This window comes from Nannospalax galili, unplaced genomic scaffold (assembly GCF_000622305.1).
Source record: "Nannospalax galili isolate Female #2095 unplaced genomic scaffold, S.galili_v1.0 scaffold423, whole genome shotgun sequence".
NCBI classification, from domain to species: Eukaryota; Metazoa; Chordata; class Mammalia; order Rodentia; family Spalacidae; genus Nannospalax; species Nannospalax galili.
The window spans coordinates 320,749-342,874 of NW_008350949.1; the positions used below are offsets into that span (position 1 = coordinate 320,749).

Sequence of the window (22,126 nt, forward strand, 5' to 3'; positions counted from 1 at the left end):
TTTTTTTTGAGACAGGGTCTCCCTGTAGCCCCTGCTGGCCTTGAACTCAGAGATCCGCCTGCCTCTGCCTCTGCCTCTGGAGTGTTGGGATTAAAGGAGTGTGCCACCACACCCCACCTTTCTGGGTATTTTCAAACCTTACTACCCCTCCTGTAAAATCAGATGAAAATCTCCTCATATCTGGACATTAAGAAAACTAAATCCAAACTAGAAGAAAGGATTTTGAATCTCAACCTGATTTAAGCACATGCACACATGCATTACTTGGGGAGTTAGGGAGGCATCTCAGTCAATAAAGTGCTTGCTGCACAAGCAGGAGGAACCCACACAAAAAGCCAGGCTTTAATATTCTTCTGCAAGTCTATGATGGGGTGGAGGGTAGACAGTGGATCCCTGCAGCTCGCTGGCTAGCCATTCTAGCCAATCACTGAGCTCCAAGTTCAGTGAAAGATCCCGTCTCTAAAGAATAAGGTGGAGGGCAGCTGAAGAAGGCGCCTAATGTCAAACCCTGGCTTCCACACGTGTGCACAACCCACATGCAAGCATGCAGACACATGAACATACACCACACACACACAGACACACACACACACACACAAATTACGTGGTACTCTGTTAATGTACACAGTTTTATGTATCAATTAAAATCGAAATTAGACTTTGGTCTTGAAGTGTGCTGAATCTTACTTCCCTCAGCATCATGAGCAAATTATTTCAGAAGTGTTTTCAGTGCATCGCTTTTTTTCAGTTACTGAGTTGTAACAGAAAGTTTCTTTATAAATAAAACACTCCATGAATGATTTTGGCTCAGGGACCTGTCTCTACTATGGAAAATACAGAGTTGTGTTAACTCTACATGAATGGGATGTGACCTCAAGGAAAGAGGCCGACGTCTCGGAGAGTCACACATGAACCAGCTTCATTACTGTCTGCCTTATAATCTCAACTCTCACCAATAATGTTACATGTTTAAATATCTAATGCTAAGGGATCCATTGAACAAACTGTCATATTTTATGCTTTGTTCTAGAATGTAATATTAAATATCATATTGGAAAAGAAAATCTAGTCACATGAAGATTTGTGACATATTAACTGAAAAAGTAAGAGGTAAAGCACACGTACAACACAGTACTTTTTTTAACTCTTTAAAGGAAACATGCCCCATGTGTGGCTTAAGAAGAATGAAAGGTTATGCCAAGTATTATGCGTCTGGAATATGTTTTACTATTATTATTGTATTATGAGGTAATACAATAAAGCAATATATAGATCCAAAATATGAATGATGACTTCACCTGAAGAATGGAGACGCAATGGTCTTTCTTACCTCCTTTCATCCTTCTTTCTTTCCTTTAAATCTCTGCTTTCTAAATCAAATATGGACTCTGATTCGTTTCTTTGGTGATTAAAAGTTAATTTTTTATTAGGATGAAATTCACATAAAATGAACCATCTTAAAATTAATGATTCCATGTCATTTAATAAACCACAATGTTGGGCAATCACCAGATAATCTGCTTCTACTCCAAAAACACTTCGTCAGTCAAGTAGGAAACTGTCCAGGAAGCAGACACTCCATTCTCTTCCCCGGCCCCCAGGCAAACCACGAATCTGTTTTCTATCTCTGGATTTACAGTTTCTGGTTATTTTCTATAAGTAAAACTACGCAATATATGGCGTTTTATATTCATATATGAAGTTCCATGCACCTCTTCGAACATATATTTGAAGTTCGTTCACACAGCACGCACCTCTCCATTTCTTTTATGGCTGAACAGTGTTCCTTTGTACACACCACCATTTACTTATTCTATATTCATCCAACAATGGACATTGGAGGTGACTCTCATTTATAATTTTTGAAAGTTATTTTGTGGCAACAAACTTGTCAGATAATGAACTTCCAGACAGGTGAAGAAAAAACAGTAGGCTACAGAACAATCAAAATTAGAAAGTTCATCTAAAACATGGAAAAATGGAAAAAGTGTGGGATGATGTGAGGCTGTAATGATCATTCCCACCCATCTTCTCCGGTTTTCTTTCCTGGACCAATTTCCGTTCATACCTTTGGTATGCACTCTGCATGAACAGTTACTGTTTGTGTACAGGCACAGCTGCCAGCTTTTACTAGAGATGGATGAGCTCCAGTATCCCACTGGGCAGTTGGCTTGCTATGTCCCCTTCACTGTTGATCTTTTCTGTCTCAACACCCTCTCTTAGTGCTCATATTACCTTCCAAGTCTGTGTCTACTAAAATCCTTGATTCAGGTCCTTCCAGAACCCAAACTGGAAACCAGACTTCATCTTATTAAATTTTCCTAATCCTCCAAGAGGTAGGCATTAAAAAGCAAGGCACAGTCAAGCAACAGAGCCAAGGCAGAGAACAGCGAAAGCTCTACAACAGCGGACACAGGCTCACCTCTGCTCCTCTTCTCCTTCGTCCTCCCCCCTCCTTCCTTCTGTGCTCCTTAATCAAAATAGTCAATGCTTGGCTCACTCCAAAATCCAGCTTTTAATTTAGAAAATTCAGTTACTGAAAACAAAATTTGCAACCAAGAAGATACTGAAATTACACCACATAAAAACAAAGTAAGAACTGCTCAAACTAAATGATGAGAATCTAAATATCTCATCCTAAGATTTAATTTTAAAACCTGATCATACTTTGGGCTATTTTGACTCATATGAAGAAATGTTTGCTACATTTCTCATTTTTAGTTACAGAACACTGAATTCTAAATCAGAATAAAATGCCCATTTTGCAGTATGTATATTTAAGTATCCAAGATACTAGCATTTTTAAAAATATTTTTTTGAAATTTAAAAATCTTTTCAAAAGATTGATATCCATAGTTGATCACACCAGACTACGTCCCCACTAACAGTGGATCCCTCTTTTCCCACATCTTTGCCAGCATCTGCTGTCCCTCTATCTTTTGATAACTCTTCTAACTAGGTGAGATGGAATCTCAAAAGAATTTTAATTTTCCTGATAGCTAATGATGCCAAATACTTTTTAGAAGTGTTATTAGTCATTAATATTTCTTTCTTTTTTCTTTCTCTTTTGAGATGGGGTCTCCCTGTAGCCCCAGCTGGCCTGGAACTCACAATGTAGACCAAGCTGGCCTCCATGTCACAGCAATTCTTATATGAGAAGCCTCTGCTTCTTGAGAGCTGGGATTAAAAGCATGCACCACCACACCTGGCCCATTAATATTTCTTGTTCTGAATTTGAGAACTCTCTACTCAGTCAATGGCATATTTGTTGTCATTGCTGTGTTTTCTCAATGCTTAGTGTGTTGAGTTCTTTGTGTATTCTAGATAGTAATCTTGTCAGACGCATGAGTGGCAAAGATTTTTCTCTCATTCTGTAGATTACCTCTTCACTCAATCAACAATTTCCTTTGTTGTATGGAACTTCTTATCTTCATGAGGTCCCATTTGTTGATTATTTCCTATGAAATAATTATTTCATAGGATTGATTTGGAACTGATTTTTGTGCAGAGTGAGAGAGAAGGACTTCTTGTCATTCTTTCATGTTTGGGTATCCAGGTCTTCCAGTATCATTTGCTGATGAAGCTGTCTTTTCTCCACTGTGTATTTTTGTCCTCTTTGCCAAAAATCAGGTGCCTTGCAGTTATGTGGATTTATACCTTCCTCTGGGTAATAACCAGATCTAACCTGAGAGGGGGGTAATCCTGGGGTCAGGGTTCTGGAAAGCAAGGCTAAGGTGGGTTGTTAGGAAGCAAGCACCCCGAAGCACCGTGCTTTTCTGGAGGTTTAGCTCCTGCTTGCTTACTTTTGTTTTGTCTTGTCATCATAACCATCACGATTATAATATCAAAATAATTTTATTGTTATTACTATTGTGTTGGTTCGCCAATCTAGGGTCTTATGCAAACCACTGAACCTTTTTTTTTTATTTTAAAAGACATTGAGCTTTATACGATATACAACTCTCATTTTAAAATTTGGTTTCTAAAATGTACACATTTTTATAACTCCATTTAGGGCACAGGTGTCAGGCCTCCTCTCTTATGCACCTACCTAATTTGTCTCCAAATAATGGGCTCACCACCTTCTCGCCATACTGGTTAGCTGTGGCTTTTCAGCCCCTCTGGCTGGTGTGCTATCATATTCTCTCATGACCCACCTGGTGGCAGTTGGGAAAAGGTGCAGCTCTGCTGACTGATGGGCGCCAAGCACAAAGCACAGAGAAGCAAATTTGGCTCCGGGGATTGCCCTTTCAGCATACTTCCACTCACCAGTGAGGCTCCAGGGCTCACTCAGGGACAGAGTAGCTCGTGTTAATGTTCCCGAGTTTTCAATATAGCCGTTCTTTATTTTCATGTTGCACAGATGAAATCAGACTCCAGTTTGTATTGGCTTGTAACTAATTAAATTCATAAGAGCCTATTGACAAACCAGGTTGTTGATGAACTAATCTGGAGTGGGAAAGCATTTTCTTGACTACTCATGTCCTCTGATCAGAATTTTCTCTCACTTGTCCATGGACAGGTCTGTTGGTGAAGTCAAATGTTATTCATAAATGTTTATTGGAAACAAAAAATAAAGGGTGCTGGATAGGAATAAAATGGGTCATGACATTACAATAAATCAACTAAGACAGAAACGATCTGGAGGCTAACTGTATTTCAAGCAGAATTTTTAAACCTAAAAAATACATTCTTGCCAGGTGTGGTGGCGCACGTCTTTAATCCCAGCACTCAGGAGGCAGAGGCAGGTGGGTCTCTGGGAGTTCGAGGCCAGTCTGGTCTCCATAGAGAATCCAGGCCAGGTAGGGCTACAGGAAGACCCTGTCTCAAAAAGACAGAAAAAAAAAAGAAAGAAAAAACATTCTGGTAAAAATGCTCATGATCGCATTTAAAAAAAAAAAACAAAAACAACTTCTGAATCAAATTACAAAGACATTTGTAACTGCTCCTTTTGCTAGAGCTACAAAATGGTTTGATTCTAAATAAAATGCTTACAGCAAAGTCCTACCGATGAAAATCAAAAGAAATTTCTCCCACTGTTTTTTTGGTAGCTTTCACTTCTCCCTTTAAACACCACTATCTACTTCCCTTGCCAAAACCTTGGTCTTGAGGTCATTTGGATCATCTTGAGGAAGACTGGACTCTCTGGAGATGCTGAAATACTCTAACGCAATTGTAGAGCATGTCAGGCAGAACTCAGCACTTTAACTCTTCAATAGGAAACAAGGTCACAATCAAAGAGTAAGATTTCTGTTAGTGACCCTTCATCAGTTTCCTTTCAAGAATGAGTTTAAGGAAGAATACCAAAGAAACTGGACTTTCCACTTTTTTCTGGTGACAAAATTAGTGAGTTTAATGTTACAGTCAAATTTTATAAGCACTATCAGAGTCCCGTGGAAGTGGATTTATTTATGTGAGTTTTTTGTTTTGTTTTGCTTTTACTCTTCAGAGTGTGGTACAGAATGACTAAAAGAGATCTTTCTATATGAATTTCCTATATTTCCCCACTCACTGCCTTTGTTCTAGACTTTTAAAAGACCATTTTATACAGAGCACTGCCTTAGAAGAGTGAGAGAACGTCTGTTTTAAAATGATGAGCAGGCATGCTGACTGTTCTATGTCAAAAGCTCGATTTCCCTCTGAGAACCCAAATGTCAACACTGGCTACTGCTGTGGCTGAAAGCAATGGAGTCCTTTGTCACGGATCCAAGAATCACATGATTTTTGCCAGCTCCTTATAAAATGGTGACAGACTGATATGTTAGCTTAGGAGTAGGGTAAACTCTCAGATCCCTCATAGTTCTTAGAGCAAGTACTCAAAAACAGAAAACAAAAAGATCTTTGAATTAATTTAAAAATATTTAAGGACTCAACATTGTTATGAATAATCCAATGTGACCCAGAAAAGACCCTGGGAACTTCTGTTGGCAAAGGGTTATTTCACAATGCATTTTCATAAAAGTACCAGTGTGTGTTAGTCAGCCTGTGTTTATTTTAGATATCAGTGTTGACTTTAAAATGTTGGCAAGCAGTATATTTGGGCTTGGCTAAACACTGAGTTGTATGATTGGAACCAGTTATTTATTTAGGCATTACCTAGTCATATAGGAACTACAGACTTTGGATAGTTTCTACTTGCTTCTGCTTCGGTGTCCCTAATGGCTTGAGGCCATAGTTGTAGTACACAGAGCTGGACTATTATTCTCTTCCTAAAAATGTCAGCTAATTATCTTTAGAATGGTGTTTTCATTTGGAACAGAAGTACTGACTTTGGTGTTGATTTTTCCATTTGCTTAGAGGTCAGTGTGATTTCTCTCTCTCTTTTAGAATGCCTGGCAAACCTGAGCCTGGAAATACTTTAAAGAAACATCCAGTCTTTCTGCATGACAGATGGCCAAGTTGCCACCTGCTCCCTTCCTACTAATCATGACTCTAAGAGCCTGGCCAGAGGCTGGTGCCAGGCAGCTGGGGATGTAAGAGAAAAACACTTTCCAAAGGTAAACACGTGATTAAGATCAATCGTCATTTGTACTTATCTTAGAAACTGCATGGTATGTCAGGAGGGAAAGGGATAGGATCCAGGAGAAACAGGCTGGACTCTAGTCTTGGCACTTTTCTGTGATCCTGGCCAAACCATTTGACCTCTTTGGGTGTTATTTTTCACAATCATAGAACAGTAGTAATGAATAATCATACCATCTCTACCTACATCCTTCTGTTGTTTTGAGCATCAAATCAAATAACTCAACTCTGGTTGCTAGATATGACCATCATTTAGCAAAAGTACTATTTTGGTTATGAATTTAGATGGGCTCTGAATATTATATAGGTCCACATTAATAGAGGTATTATTTTTTAACTTAAAAATTTCATATATGCATATAAGGTATTTTGATCAAATCCATGACCACTCCCTCCCCTCCAACTCCTCCCGTATCTAATGGAGGTATGATTAATGAAGATTATATCCACCATATTCTTTTGAGGTTTTGATTTACTTTTTTTACACTTAGCAAAATGTTACTTTAAGGACTACACAAATGTGGCCATGGTTGTTTCTTTTGTTTCTGGGCTGTATCCGGGTGAAAGTTTACTTCTCTCCCTCTCTCCTTCCCTCCTTTATTGGTCTTTATAAAGCATTTTAATGTGTTTTTTGTAATTTTAATTTTATGTGTATGTGTGTGTGTGTATTGCCTGCATGTACGTTAAGTACAACCGTGTCATGGAATGCATGTGGAGGACAGAAGAAGCTGTTGGATCCCCTGGAATCGGAGTTACAGACAGTTGTTAGGTGCCATGTGGGAGCTAGAATTTGAACCTGGGTCTTCTGCAGGAACAGCCAGTGTTCTTAACCACTGAGCCATCTCTCCAGTCCCATTCTTTATAAAGTATTAAGGAAGGTATGTAGAATGAGTTCGCAGTGATGCATTCTAGAGGGACAATCCAATAGTTTGCCCCTGTTATAAAAATATTTAAATCATGGCAAAACTGATGTATTTTTATGAACATGTTTTATGTGATAAATTGGCTCATAACAATCAAAACCTAAATGGAATCAAATCCTCACTGAAAATAGATGTAGAACTCATTATTTATTTCTGTCTCCTTAGATTTTCTTGAAGGAGTTTGAGTAGTTATCTCTGACTAATTTGCCATAGAACGACCTTGAGCAGGATAAAGAATGGTATAGAACTGTACTCTGTTTCTGTTGTACATCCAGTAACTTTCATGGCACAGAAAGACTTTTCTAATCTCGGATTAAAAAGGACTGGTGACATCAGGAGCTGGTCTTTGTGGTAGCAAATCTCTATTGATATGACTCTAAGTTCTGTGTTCAACCTCGGGGAAAGAAGGGCTAACAAAATATTCATATTTTGTTTTATGGTATAGACTAACATAATAATATAAGGACCAATTTTCATGGACATATGGAACTAATTTATAAATCTGTATTAATAGACATGAATTCACAGATTCATAAAATAATAAGAGAAACGATTACTTTTTTGAACAATAAGAAGGAGAAAATTTCCTTTCCTTTTGATCTTAGCCCTTATTCCTGAATGGAATGCATTGATCCTCATGTAAGATTTTAACGATTCTGAGGAAAATAAAAAATGGAAAAAAGTACCAGAGTAGCATTTGAAAACTTTTTAAAACTTCACTTAGAATCATCTGTGAATGATTGCTGTTTCCTTAATAAAATGTAATCACTAGTTTCATGTTTTTAGAAGACAACCTTTTTCATAATTCACCTATGGCATGGCTATGAGATAAAATGGTAAATTATTTACATAATGATATATTATCTCTAATTGTGACTCACTTATAACTGAGATTATTGATAAATATCTTTACAGCACCAAAGAAGCCATATGCGTTTCACGTATCAAAGATACGGTAGTTTTCTAAACCACTGCATAAATGACACACTGTCTTCATCATGAACTTAATTTTGCTTTATACTATGCAGCAAGCATATAGGGTTGTTAAGGTTACCTTTGATATCTGTATGCAGTTGAAAACTGGAATTGAAAAGTTATTCTGAGGCTTTTAAATAATAAAAAGCCAACAACTATGGGACAGTTAGAACTAGAAGGGTTCCCCGTTGGCACGCGTCTCAGCTGGAAAAGGATCAGATAAACAATGACATCTATGTTTTCTGTTTTCCTATCAGTATTTATTATCATCATTTCTTACATAAGAGTAACAATAACAGTAGAACAAGATCCTAGGATTATATAGGTTATGTGGTACTAATTTCTTCAGATAAACCTCAAAGATCTAAATTTTCTCATATATCAATTCACTTTAATTCATTTTCATTTATTTAACATGAATATGGAACATCATTTTTTTTCCTTCTGGACATCTAAAACTTTAAAATATAGTGGGAAAAATTAAAACACACAAAGAAAAGTATGATAAAATTATAAAATCCATGGTCCCATAGTGTGATTCCTACAAATATTAAATTATTCAATACTTAATTTTCTTCATTTTACTTCACTTTGTTTTGAGACAAGGTCTCCCTATGTAGCCCAGGCTGTCCTGGAACTCAGTATAGCTTATTCTGACCTCAACTTTTGGGTTTTCTTGCCTCCATTCCCCAAGGCTAGGAATAGAGATATGTACCACCATGGCTGTTTTCAATATATATATGATTATATATACTTATAAATATGTTTATATATAAACATATTTATAAACCTTCGATAATAACCACTCACATAAAATGGGCTATAATTTCAGCCTTAAGAAAGATTGACAAGGATATACACAGAAGAGTTAGAAATGTCCATTAGTACTGAACAATTATTACCACAAATACTAAGGTTTAAAAATTCATTTCAAGATAGGGGCATCACATTCCTTGATGCCTCAACAATTTGAATGGATTGGTACATGCAAAACTATTTCTAACATCCTTTTATAACTTTTGTGAATGGATGGATAAATAGTTTGATGGTTAAAGCAAACGGGTACTTTTCAGTGTCCTTGTGAATTCAGTGGGACAAGGTGGTTTTATACAGTCACCAAGGGGTGGCCAAGGAAGCTCTGAGATCCCCCAGTACCAGCAGGCTCTTTCACTCTGCTCTGCTCCATCTCTAGCCCCAGGCACAGCTTCTTTAATATCCTTCCATTGACATTGCCTTTCCATGATCCCATAGCCCTGTGCACTAGTGAGAAAAAGAAACAGGAGAACCAATGTTCTATAAATAAAAGTCATCTGTAGTGTTTGCATAGCTCTTCACAGCTTGCAAATCATTTTCCTGATGGCTCTATGTCTAGGCATCACCATGGCACTGCCAGATCCATGTGACTGAGCCTGTTTTATGGTGAATACATAAAAGAGATGTAGTTGGAGCCCAAAGATCCTCTGTGTAGCCATTGGTTGTTTCTTTTATCTGGGCTGTATCTGGGTGAAAATTTACTTCTCTCCCTCTCTCCTTCCCTTTCTTTCTTGGTCTTTATATTTTTAATGTGTTTTAAAAAATATTTTATTTATTATTTTTATTTAATGTGTATGTGTGTATTGCCCACATGTATGTAAGTGCACCCATGTCATACAATGCCTGTGGAGGACAGAAGGGGGAGTCGGATCCCCTGGGACTGGAGTTACACAGTTGTTAGGTGCCATGTGGGCACTAGGATTTGAACCCGGGTCTTCCGCAAGAACAGCCAGCATTCCCAACCACTGAGCCAACTCTCCAGCCTGTCTTTATAAAGTATTAAGGAAGGTATGTAGAATGAGTTTATAGTGACGTATCCTAGAGGGAAAAACCAATAGTTCACCTCTGTTCCCTGCTCAGTTCTCCCAACTAGAAGTGCAGGAAGGCCTGGCTTTCTTACAAGAGAGTGGTTTCAGTATTAACAGTGGAAATGGAAGCAACATGTTGCTAAGGGACAGAGTTCAGGTGGTCCCTGGGCTTGGGGAAAGAAGAACGTTCTTTTTCTTGATTTCCTGAACTTGTAGTTTCCCTCAATTATGAATTAGACCCTACCCCATAGAATTTACTGGTTGTTTCTATAATTCTGTCACCAAGAGAAAGAAAAGCTATTTTCCTATTCACTAGACTTGTTGTGGACCTTGAAAATATCCTTCATGCTCATTACAATTTGCAACTGGGTCTTATTATTTAATATGACAATCAATATGCACCATTTTATCATGAAGTTTTTAAAATTATTTTTATTTTAGTATTTGAGTGTATTGCCTGCATGTGTGTAAGTGTACCAGTGTCATGAGTGCCTGCAGAGATCAGAAGAGGGTGTTGGATTCCTCTGGAACTGGAGTTATGGGTGGTTGTTAGCTACTATATGGGTGCTGGGAATCTAACCTTGGTTCTCTACAAGAGCAGCCAGTGCTTTTAACACTGAGCTATCTCCCCAGCCCTGTCATGAAGTTTTAAAGTTCATTTTGATAACTATATTTCTATGTAATTATTGTTTTTTGTGATTATAATCTTGTGCATTTTATGCTATGCATTCAGAAACACTACTGTGTGAAGAAGTATATGTATAATTGGCTACCATGGCAGTTTACAGCATAAACATTAAATTTTTTTTATTTATTTTATCTTATGTGTGTTTTGCCTGCATGTGTGTAGGTGTACTATGTGTGTGCAATGCCTGTGAAAGCCAGAAGAGGGAGTTGGATCCTCTGGAACTGGAGTTACAGACAGTTGTGAGCTTCCATGTGGGTGCTGGGAACAGAACCCACGTCCTCTGCAAGAGCAGCCAGTGCTCTTAACTGCTGAGCCATCTTTCCAGCTCCATAAATAAACATTTCAAAAACTTGCTCTAAAGAGACATTCATGGAAATATGCAAAGGGAACAAACTCCAATATTTCTTTTAAGGAAAGGAGAAGTTGGGAGCAACAATCCCCTAATCTTTTTGCGTGGGATTGGGAAGGAGATTTGAGACAGATTCTCACTCTATAATCCAGGTGGCAGTAAATGTTCATAGAGATGATGTCTCTTTTTCCTTCTTGGAAGAATGACCAACTGCTGAAAGAAAGCACACTGAAAACTGTGATACTTCCTAAGACAAGAGACTTTGAAATGGAAGGGAAAGGAATATTGTCATGGGACAATTAGCCAAGAATAGAATTTTACATCGAAGAAGCCATCTGCATTGAGTCTGGAAAAGACATTTATCTTTATGTGAAAATTCTTGCCCTGAACTAGCCTTTATGCACCCTCTCAGCCATGGCTAATCGAGCCATGTATGAAGTAATTTCATAATTTTATTTTCAACTGACAAATGCTAAATTCCATATAGATCTATCCACATAAGGGAATTTTTGCAGTAACACCTGCCAATGCATGCTTATTTTCAGAAAACCACTATATTGTAATTCTTAACTTAGGCACCGATATAAAAAGTTCATATGTAACATTCCAGAAAGATAGGATGATTATTCCAATATACAAAGAAGAGTTCAGAAATTAACTAGTTAAACGACAAGAGCAATATAGAGAACGTAATTAGAAACAGTATAGAAATGGACAGAAAAGTGTATGATAAGCATATACACGTGATACATATGCTCACAATGTTAAATGTTGTGGTTTGTGGAGCACAATATAGATTTCATGTCCTCAAGCATTTGTCCTGACTGATCACCTCCCTGGAATGCTCTTCCTGCCCTGACTCATTTTCTACACATTAATATCTGTGAGGTCATCACTTTGTTCCCCAAACTTCCCCTGACTCCTCTTCTAGTTCCAGGTTAGGTTTAATCATCCCTCCTTATGACTAAAGCCCTCTTTGTGCTCTCATACCCAATACCAATTGCTTTCCAACCACAGCTCAACGTTTTTCTGTAGACTGTGAACATCTTGAGACTGAAATTAAGCCTTTGAGTTACAAGCGAACTATCAGTTACTCAAGATCTTTCTGCAGAATTAACTGAGTGAAAGTGAGTTGGAACTAACAATTAAAAGGCACAAGAATTCAGGCCATGTGAATAGAGAGGGCTGTGTGAGGAAGGGTGGGGAGGTTTGTTGGCTCCAGCCAGTCTCGAGTCCAAGAAGTTGATAAGAGTGTGTGCGCTCTCTCTCTCTTTCTCTCTCTCTCTCTCTCTCTCTCTCTCTCTCTCTCTCTCTCTCTGTTAGTATAAGGATAGAGAGCATTACACCTGTGAATAAATATTTTCAGTGTAGCAAGTATGATGAATTCTGTCTGGATGTAAATGTCACATTTCTCAAAACTAAAAAAAAGTATGCTTTTACTCCTATGTCTGCGGAAAATTCAGTTTCAGTCGTATTTGGTGGCTTCATTCAGGGCTCTCCCTTGTGAAGATGCTGTCAGCTACTTCATCTGCGGCGGCTCCCTGGGATTTCAAGGCACGGAACAGGTGTATGTTCCAGCAGATCAGTGGTCTCTCTCATGGTGGTCTACTCCTCTGCCACACCCACAAGAGCATCAGGATTTTATTGCCTCCTTTGTACTTGGCTTGGTGCTAACCTGCTAAAGCATGTCCTAAAACCATTCCTGCTGTTAGGGAGCCCAGGTACCTAGATTCCTGTACCTATTCCCTATTTGCTGCCTGAGAAAAACCACATTCCTTCTTCAGTTAGGTAGAATTTGTGTCTAGAATTGTAGAGTCTTAATTTCTTCACCCTCCTTTTGGGAACACAGTCTAGATAAGCATTAGTGCTCACTGTCATGGGAGGAAATGGGTCTAGCAATATCAGTTATTTCTTTTTTATTTCTTTTTACTTTTTGTCTTTTTTTTTTTTTTCCCCCAAGGCAGGGTCTCCCTGTAGCCCCAGCTGTCCTGGAAGTCAAGTAGACCAGGCTGGCCTCAAACTCACAGAGATCTGCCTGCCTCTCCCTCCCAAGTGATGGGATTAAAGGATGGGCCACCACACTGGGCGGTTATTTTTCTTAAAAATATTTTATTATTTTGACTTCACGTGTATGAGTGTTTTGCCTGCATCTAAGTGCACCACCTGCATGCAATGCCCACGGAGGGCAGAAGAAGGCATCAGATCCCCTGGACCTGGAGTTACAAATGGTTGTTAGCTGCCATGTGGGTTCTGCTGAACCATCTCTCCAGCCTCAGTTAGTTATTTCTTGATAATTACCTTGATGGGGCTGATGAGGTGGCCCAGTTGGTAAAGAAAGTGCTTGTTGTGCAACTATGAGGACTTGAGTTCAGATTCTCAGCACCTACATAAAAGCTAGGCTCGGCAGCATATGTCTGTAATCCTAGCACTGGAGAGGCAGAGTTGGGTAGATTCCTGGAGCTCATCGGCCAACCCATCAAACCAAACCAGTGAACCCTACCTAGGTTCAGTGAAAGACCCTGTCTCAAAAATAAGGTGTGGAGTGATTGAGGAAGACACTTGTTATTGACATCTGACCTTCACATACAAGTGTACACAAATACCACACACATAATCATCATAATTAACTTTGTGCAGTTTTTCAGACATAGCAGGAACTGTAATCTTGCTCTCTCGAAATCCCCTCCTGAATTTGGTGGTGGCCCTGAATTTCCCTGACATTGCAGCACAAAATCCCAAAGCACAGAATCTTGGCAGCGATCCCAGTTTTCTTCATCCTGTTCAAGATTAAAAAAAGAGAGAGATGTTCTCACACAAAAACAAACTGGAGGTTTCTGTTGAGAGCTCAAATATTTTCCCAGGGTCTACTATAAAAAACAATAAGGCTATATCTCAATTTTAAACGATTTGTTCATGTGAGTTCTTACAAGTCCTAGCTACAGTTTTGCTTATGGTACAAGAAACTAGTCTGCTTCTAAACAAAATACAAAGCAGCTCTGGCTCCCGAACTAAATTACTAGATGAATCTACTGTATTTGTTGTAATAAAGCTACAAACAAACATTTATAAACCCTGCTTAAAATTTGTTTTGCAAGTTACATAATTTTGCCAATAATTACTCATGACAGTATTGTCACTCAGGACTTAGCATTTATATTTTCTTCCAAATATTTCAGTGGTGTAAGTAGATATTAGAGTGCTAAGGATGTATTTTGGACCAGGTTGATTATCACTATATTATGTTCAAACTTGGTTTCATTTTGGAAACACTATGAAATTCCTGAGGGACTTTGGAAAGAAGTAACATTTTAGTAATCTAATATAATATTTATATCCCTTACAAAAAGTAGTGATTAGGCTCCATTTGTAACTTACAGAACTAAAAATCTGTACTCTTTCCATGCCTAGGATATCATTTTAAAATAAATGTATTATGAGAATATGAACAACTAATATCAGAGACAAAAATGCTTGACTTGTGAATATCCATGTACACCTCCAGTGGTCATTAAGAATGATTATACCAGTATCAGCTTGGTTTGTGAGGAGCCATGACTCAAAAAAAAGTAGAGACAAGACTACAGTATGCTTGCTTTGTCTTTGATTTTTCTTTTTGATGTATATATTTTTATTTTACGTGTATGAGTGTTTTGTCTGTATGAATGTAAGTGCACCTGTGTGTGCAATGTCCACAAAGGTCAGAAAAGGACATCAGATCCCCTGGAAGTGGAGTTATGGATGGTTGTTAGCCGCCATGTGGGTGTTGGGAATCGAACCCGGGTCCTCTGCAAGAGCAGCCAGTGTGCTCAACTGCTGAGCCATCTCTCCAGTTCCATGTTTTGTCTTTAAATGGGCTACAATTTACTTCTGTAATAGAAAATGCTGTCAAAGGAGAGGGAAGAACCCAGGAAGTTTTTTGAGAGAATTTTCATTGGGGTTCCAGAATAGCAGGTTGCCATGATAGAACTTTCTAGGCTCTGCTGCAAAGTGGGCTGAATTTCAAAGAAAAGGGGAATGCTGAGCATAAAGGTATTACAGAGACTACTATGAAAGAGACTGTGGAGTAATCCCGTGGACACAACCTAAGGAGATTTAAAGTGGTAGAATTAATTTGTTTAATATTTGAACAGAACACACAAGGCTAAAAAAAAGTTAAATGCATGGTGGCACACACCTTTAATCCCAGCATTCGGGAGGCAGAGGCAGGTGGATCTATGTGAGTTCAAGGCCAGCCTGATCTACATAGCGAGTTCCAAGCCATCTGAGGCTACAGAGAGACCCTGTCTCAACAAAAGAGACTAAATAAATAAATAAATAAATAAATAAATAAATGAAATGACCAACTAAATAGCAAGATCTCACAGTGGGTCTAATATCATTTGTAATTTCAACAAATAAACATCAACGCTACTTCATGGCATCTGCAACAATTTTAATATGATGTAAAATATGTGATTTTTATCGGTAAGAAGCCATATGCTAATACTTTTGTGATTTCCTGCCTACTTTATAAAGGAAAAAATAAATTTCAATTAGAGTTAAGAACCCTACTTTATTTGTATGTTTTTTTAATAAACTTTCAAGCATATTGGTAAATTCTTAGAAGTGTTTTGATTAGCAACAGAGAATATATTTATAATGTACTGTGTATACCAAACTGCCAGAAATATACAGTCAATCCAGCTTTGGATGACAGTGTTAGTATTTTAATCTTTGTCAGTCTGGGTGATGGAAAAAGAATATTTTGGTATAATTTATCCTTTCTATTTACCTCATTAGCAGCAAGCTTGACCATGTTTTCATATATTTAACAGTTGTTTTCTTTTCTGGGTGATCAAGTCCTTTGTTCTTTGACCCTTTGTTTCCTTAGCTTGGCAAGCTTGTTGAGTGTTGCAAAGGCCATGGGACATCAATCAGAGGCCTCAGGGTAAACAGCACCCCCTGGAGTTGGCAGTGTGGAGGCAAGGACTCTGGCCCCAGGGAACACTACTAGCCCCTGGAACACTTTCATTGTTATCTGCTAGAGTTTTGAGTCTGATTTCTATAGGTTTTTAAAAAAACATCTGAATGGACTAAAATAAAATTTAGAACCCTAAGTGTACTAGTCTGACTTAGGTAACTATGTTGGCTAAAAAAAGAGTCTAAAAATAAATCACAGCAAATTGTTAATTGTAGTTGTTTCTGGCAGGAGGAGTATAATGGGAAAGGTATGAGAAAATGTTGTACTTTGATTTTTCTGATATATACATGTGTGTGTGTATGATTTATACTCAATAAATAAAATAATAAGGATACATGATAACAGCGAAAGAGGGATGTAAGAAGAACAAAATGAAGGACTCCCCTTTTCCACCTCTTTTCAGCATAAGACATAAAAGAAATTAATGGGCACTCCTTCCTGAGCTTGTGTTGTGATTGAAATACCTTTTCCCACAAGAAACAACCAGAGCTCTTTAAAGAAGTGACCAACTAGGTCAAGGGTAGGAAGCATACAACAAGAGCTTGTTATACTAAATGCAAGAAAGCTATAAAGATGAGGTGGTCATAAAAAGCCTCAGCATTGAGCCAGGTGTGGTGGAGCACACCTTTAATCCCAGCACTCAGAGGCAGAGGCAGGTGGATCTCTGTGAGTTCAAAGCCAGCCTGGTCTACATAGTGGGTTGCAGGCCAATTGGAGCTACAGGGAGACCCTGTCTCAAAAAGTCACTCCCCACTCCCCAAAAAACACTCAGCATCAATTTAAAGAGATGCCCAATGACCATAGTAACAGCCTGGAACATATAACAAACTCAAGTTCAAGGTAATAGTAAACAAAATGAAAAGGAACTAGTCATATCAAGGAACCAACTTATTATTTTAATTTATTTATTTTTATTTTATGTGTATGAGGTGTATGGCTTGCTTGTATGTGTGTGCACCTGTGTTGTACAGTGGCTGCAGAGGACAGAAGAGAGCATCAGATCCCATGGAACGGGAGCTATGGACAGTTGTTAGCCTCCATGTCAGTGCTAGAATTCGAACCTGTGTCTTCTGCAAGAGCAGCCAGTGCTCTTAACCGTTGAGCCATCTCTTCAGCCCCCTCAACTTACTATTTTGAAAATTGGTAGATCAATAGAAAGAATCTAGCAGTTAATGCAGGGGACAGTGAGCCATGTAACTAGGGTGAGGCCTTCTAAACAGTCAAGGTCGATGGGAGAGATCCCAGGATGGCAGCCATCTTATAGATGGTATGGGGTGGCAAGCCTGCTTGACAATGGGGGCTACCACGTGAATATGCAGAGGGCCTGAAAACAGGAGGTCTGGAACAGATTCTGCAGTCTCTGGGAGTAGCACACCAGGGACAGGACAGAAACGTCGAAAAGCAGGTGCAGCGGCCACTTGGGCGCTGCTATTGATAATAAGAAATTTGTCCCAGGCGGAGGCCTTAGCCAGAAGAGAAACTGAAGGTGTTAGAAAGGAATTAGAACAGGAGAGGACTATGAGGCTGGCCTCTTTGGTACTGCCCTCTGACTTTGCCAGTAAATTAGATAAGAGAGAAAAGGGGATGGAGGTGTTGGCATGTCGCTTTTTACGTCTAGGGGGTCAAAAGGGAAAAAAGCCCAGATCAGAATGATAATAAAAGGCCCATCCTGGGATCCTAAAACCTGGAACCTCTGGGAAGAGTTGGGCAGTGAGGAAGAAGGAAGTGACCTAGAGATAGTGGGAGATGCTCCTCAGGTCCGACCTTTAATTCAAAGAAAGGGAAAATCCAGGGTCCAACATGCTGATAGAGATCTTAACAATAGCCTGGTGCAGGGGACCATGGCAATCAGAGAATACTCAGCACCAGAACTGTTAGAACTGGGAAAGACATTTAAACAAGCTATGAAGGAGCCTGTGGCCACCTGGCTTGTGAGGCTATGGGATATGGGGGCAGATGGAATCATTTTAAGTTCTACAGAAGCAGAGAAGTTAAGCAACCTAACCACACATCCCCTCTTTGAGAGGAAGACTTCACAATTTAAGACAACATGAGGGAAACCAGTCCATGATGGATTGGCTCATATGAGCCATTCGGGATTCGTGAGTATCTTCAGCTGAGATTCCTATGAATACTAGAGCCTGGAAAACCATTGAGGAAGGACAGGCTCTATTGAGGGAACTGGGTATGAGGGAAGCTGTATATGATGCCCAGTTCATGGGCCCAGACAGGACTGTGCTTACAGGAGACTTAAGAAAGAAACTGATTCAGTAAGGCCCACGAGACTGGTATGGCGCTTTGGTGGCAGTGCTAAGCCACATGGTCGGGTGTGACCTGTATGAGGCTGGTGAGGCTCTGGTGGGTTTAAATGATTTAGACCAACATGTAAACAGGGTTTGAAAGGTGCTGAAGTGAGTAGACACAAGGGAAAAGAGCCGGAACTCAGCAAAGGGGCCCCTCCATGTCTCCCGAGCACAGATGTGGGTGGATCTGCACAGAGCAGGAGTTGCTAGGGACAAGATAGACGGGCAGCCAAATGCTGTGCTGGCGAGTCTGTGGAGGGCTTTAATACCTGACCAGCAATTCACCACAGAAGTAAGAGAAACTGGGGACCAGGAGGTGCGAGTAACTCCAACTGCACCCCTGCTACAGAGGAAGGCAGCCTCAGTGGCTGGGACCCCCCAACCGCTGCCTTGAAGGAGTGGCCAAGGTTGCCCACAGGTGAGGGCCATACCGGGTGACAGGAGGCCACATGTCCAATTGAGGATTTATTGGTCCCCCACTAATATACAAAACACATGGGCCCTAGTGGATACTGGGGCAGAGTGTACATTAATTCATGGCAATCCCCCAAAACATCAGGGACAATGGATAGCAGTGGATGGGTATGGGGATAAAACCATACAAGTAAAACAGACTAGATTCATTCTGGGAGTGGGCAATTACCCCCCCAAGGAGTACAGGTGTGCATCTCTCCCCTTTGAGAGAACATTTTAGGGGTGGATGCCCTGCTGGGTCACACCCTACATACCACTGTGGGAGAGTTTTGGCTGAGGGTGCGAACTTTATAGGCAATCACTCAGGGGTGGGCAAGATGGGAGCCAGTCAAATTGCCCACCCCACGGAGGATGGTGAATATCAAACAGTACTGGCTGCCTGGGGGTCAAGATGAAAAAGCACTGAAACCATCCAGGAACTAGAGCGAGTAGAAGTTATCTGCCCAGCCCAGAGCCCTTTCAGTAGCCCTGTTTGGCCTATCAGGAAGCCAGATGGCTCCTGGAGAATGACTGTAGGTTACTGGGAGTTAAATAAGATGATACCTCCCATTCATGCAGCAGTGCCCAACATTTCACTGCTAGCTGATCAGCTGGTGCAGGAAGTGGGGTCCTTCCACGCTGCCGTGGACCTTGCTAATGCATTCTTTAGTATTCCCCTAGGCTGAATCCCAAGATTAACTTACATTCACATGGAATGGACGACAATGGACTTTCAGAGTACTTCCCCAAGGTTACCTCCACAGCCCCACGGTTTGTCACAGGATGGTGGCCCGGGACCTGGCCCTGTTACCCTGCCCTCCTTCTGTAAGGAGGTTCCACTGCATAGATGACATAATGCTAAATTCTGAGTGCCTTACAGATTTGGAAGCTCTTTTGGGGAACATGCAAGTGCAGCTGAAGGAGCGAAGATGGGAAATCAACCCACAGAAGGTACAAGGTCCTGGTACAGTGGGAAAATTCTTAGGAGTTTTATGGTCAGGCAGAACTCGCATGATACCCAGTGTGGCAGTTGAGAAAATCTTACAACAACCCATACCAATAAATGCTAAGCAGTTACAAGTATTTTTGGAACTTCTCAGGTATTGGAAATTTTTTATACCCCACCTTGCTCAGTTAACCCACCCCCTGTACAATCTAATAAAAAGAGGTGTTTCATGGGATTGGGATATAAAGGCCCAAGAGGCTTTTGAGCAGGCCAAGGTACTGGTTTGGCAAGCTAAGCAGCTGTGTGCCCCAATATCTCAGTGTCCCTTCCTCTTGAAAGTCACCAGTAGCCCTGAAGGTTATGGGTGAGGCTTATGGCAACAACCCAAACAGAAGGTCCCAAATGTGTTCTGGTCCCAATCATGGAAAGGGGCGGAGTCCCAGTACACAGGGCTAGAACAACAACTGCTGGCTGTGTACAAAGCATTGTAACAGATGGAACCCATTACGGGCCCCACCCCATCACTGTAAAAACTGCCCATCCCATAAAAGGATGAGTGGAGGGCCTGTTAGCCAAGCCCCTGTTAGGAGTTGCCCAAAACAAAACACTGAAAGATGGCATGCATATTTGTCAGCAAGCCCCATCACCAATGCCACGTAAGCAGTACTAGGACAGGTGTCATTTCAAGGCACAGAGCCTCTCCCTCCACCTCCTATAGTTGGCCCTCCAGCAAGACCTGACCAAGTGATAGAAGGGGCTCCCCCAATTCCGGCTGATGCCTGGTATACCGATGACACTAGCAGGGGTGCCAGACAAGAATGGTAGCAGTGGCAATACAGATGAGCACTGACACTATGTGGTTAGAGAGGAGAGAAGGAGAAAGCAGTCAGTGGGCTGAATTAAGAGCTGTATGGATAGTAATAATGAGGGAGCCTTGGCCAATTACAATTTGTACTGACAGTTGGGCTGTGTTCAAGGGTTTAACCTTACGGATGGCTCAGTGGGAGAAAGAAAACTGGCAGGTGATGGGACAGCCACCATGGGGACAACAAACTTGGAAGGACATATATAACAAAATGCAGGAGGAGCTAGTGCCCCTGGTCGTTTACCATGTGGCTGCCCACCGCTTGGTGAGTCCCCCTAGGAATCAGGAAGCTGATGACCTCACCAAGGTGAGGGCTGTCTGCCCTCAGGGTCTCTAGAAGCAGCTCATTGGATTCATATCAAGTCGGGCCACAGAGGAGCCGACATGGGATGGAGAATAGCCAAAGCAGCGGGCATTCCTGTAAAATATGCTGACATCCAACAGGCCATCCAGGCCTATGAGGTGTGTTCCTGGTTATGGCCCTGGAGGATGGATGCCATGATGGGACACGTATACAAGGCAGCTTCTCCTGTGAGAGACTGGCAAGTAGATTATATATGGCCCCTGCCAGTCAGTGAGGGATGTAAATGTGCTCTCACTTGTGTGGACACTGCCATGGGCCTTACACAGGCCTTTCCTTGCAAGGGAGTGATGGGCAAGGCTACTATTAAGGGGCTTACTGAACTCAGTGTCATGTATGGGTGCCCGAGGTGAATTGATAGTGACAGAGGCACTCGTTTCATAGGCACAGATGTGCAAGCTTGGGCTGAGGATAATCAGGTCCAATGGTTTCCACCTTCCATACAATCCTACAGGAGCAGGGTTAATTGAAAGAAAAAACAGGTTGCTAAAGGAGCAATTGAAAGCCTTAAGCCCAGAAGGAACCCTGTGCGGGTGGGAAAAGGCTCTTCCAGAAGCTATAAGGTTGTTAAATGAAAATCCCAGTACCAGGGGTGGGTTGCCTCCCTATGAGAAGTTGGCCAAAGGGACCCCAGAGGTCCCCAAAAGTATAAAGGTGATTGCCAATAATATTGGTTGCACTACTGAAGTGGACGGTAAGACACTGTTGCTGAAGACACCACAAGATGTGAGCACTGGAGAGGGAGAAATCAAGCTTGGACTGATCTGGAAACTCCCTGTCACTAGATGAATGGCTTTCATAGTGCCAGAAGGTGCTATGCAGATGGCAGGGGGAAAATTGTTCCCCTTATCCTGTTCAATGAAGGACCACACATGCTGTACTATCAACATGTGAAGCAAGATGTTCCTGCTGGTGCAATAATGGCTCGTCTAGTGTATGT

The 22,126-nt window shown here is 40.7% G+C and overlaps 1 long non-coding RNA gene across 1 annotated transcript in view; it reads right to left on the bottom strand.

Annotated features, from left to right (window-relative positions):
- Window positions 1–13,532: 13,532 nt before the first annotated feature.
- LOC115066774 overlaps window positions 13,533–22,126 on the bottom strand; it is a 30,999-nt gene continuing 22,405 nt past the window's right edge. The window contains exon 3 of the long non-coding RNA XR_003846220.1: window positions 13,533–14,075. This is a non-coding gene — a long non-coding RNA (uncharacterized LOC115066774). The remainder of the gene's footprint in view (window positions 14,076–22,126) is intronic.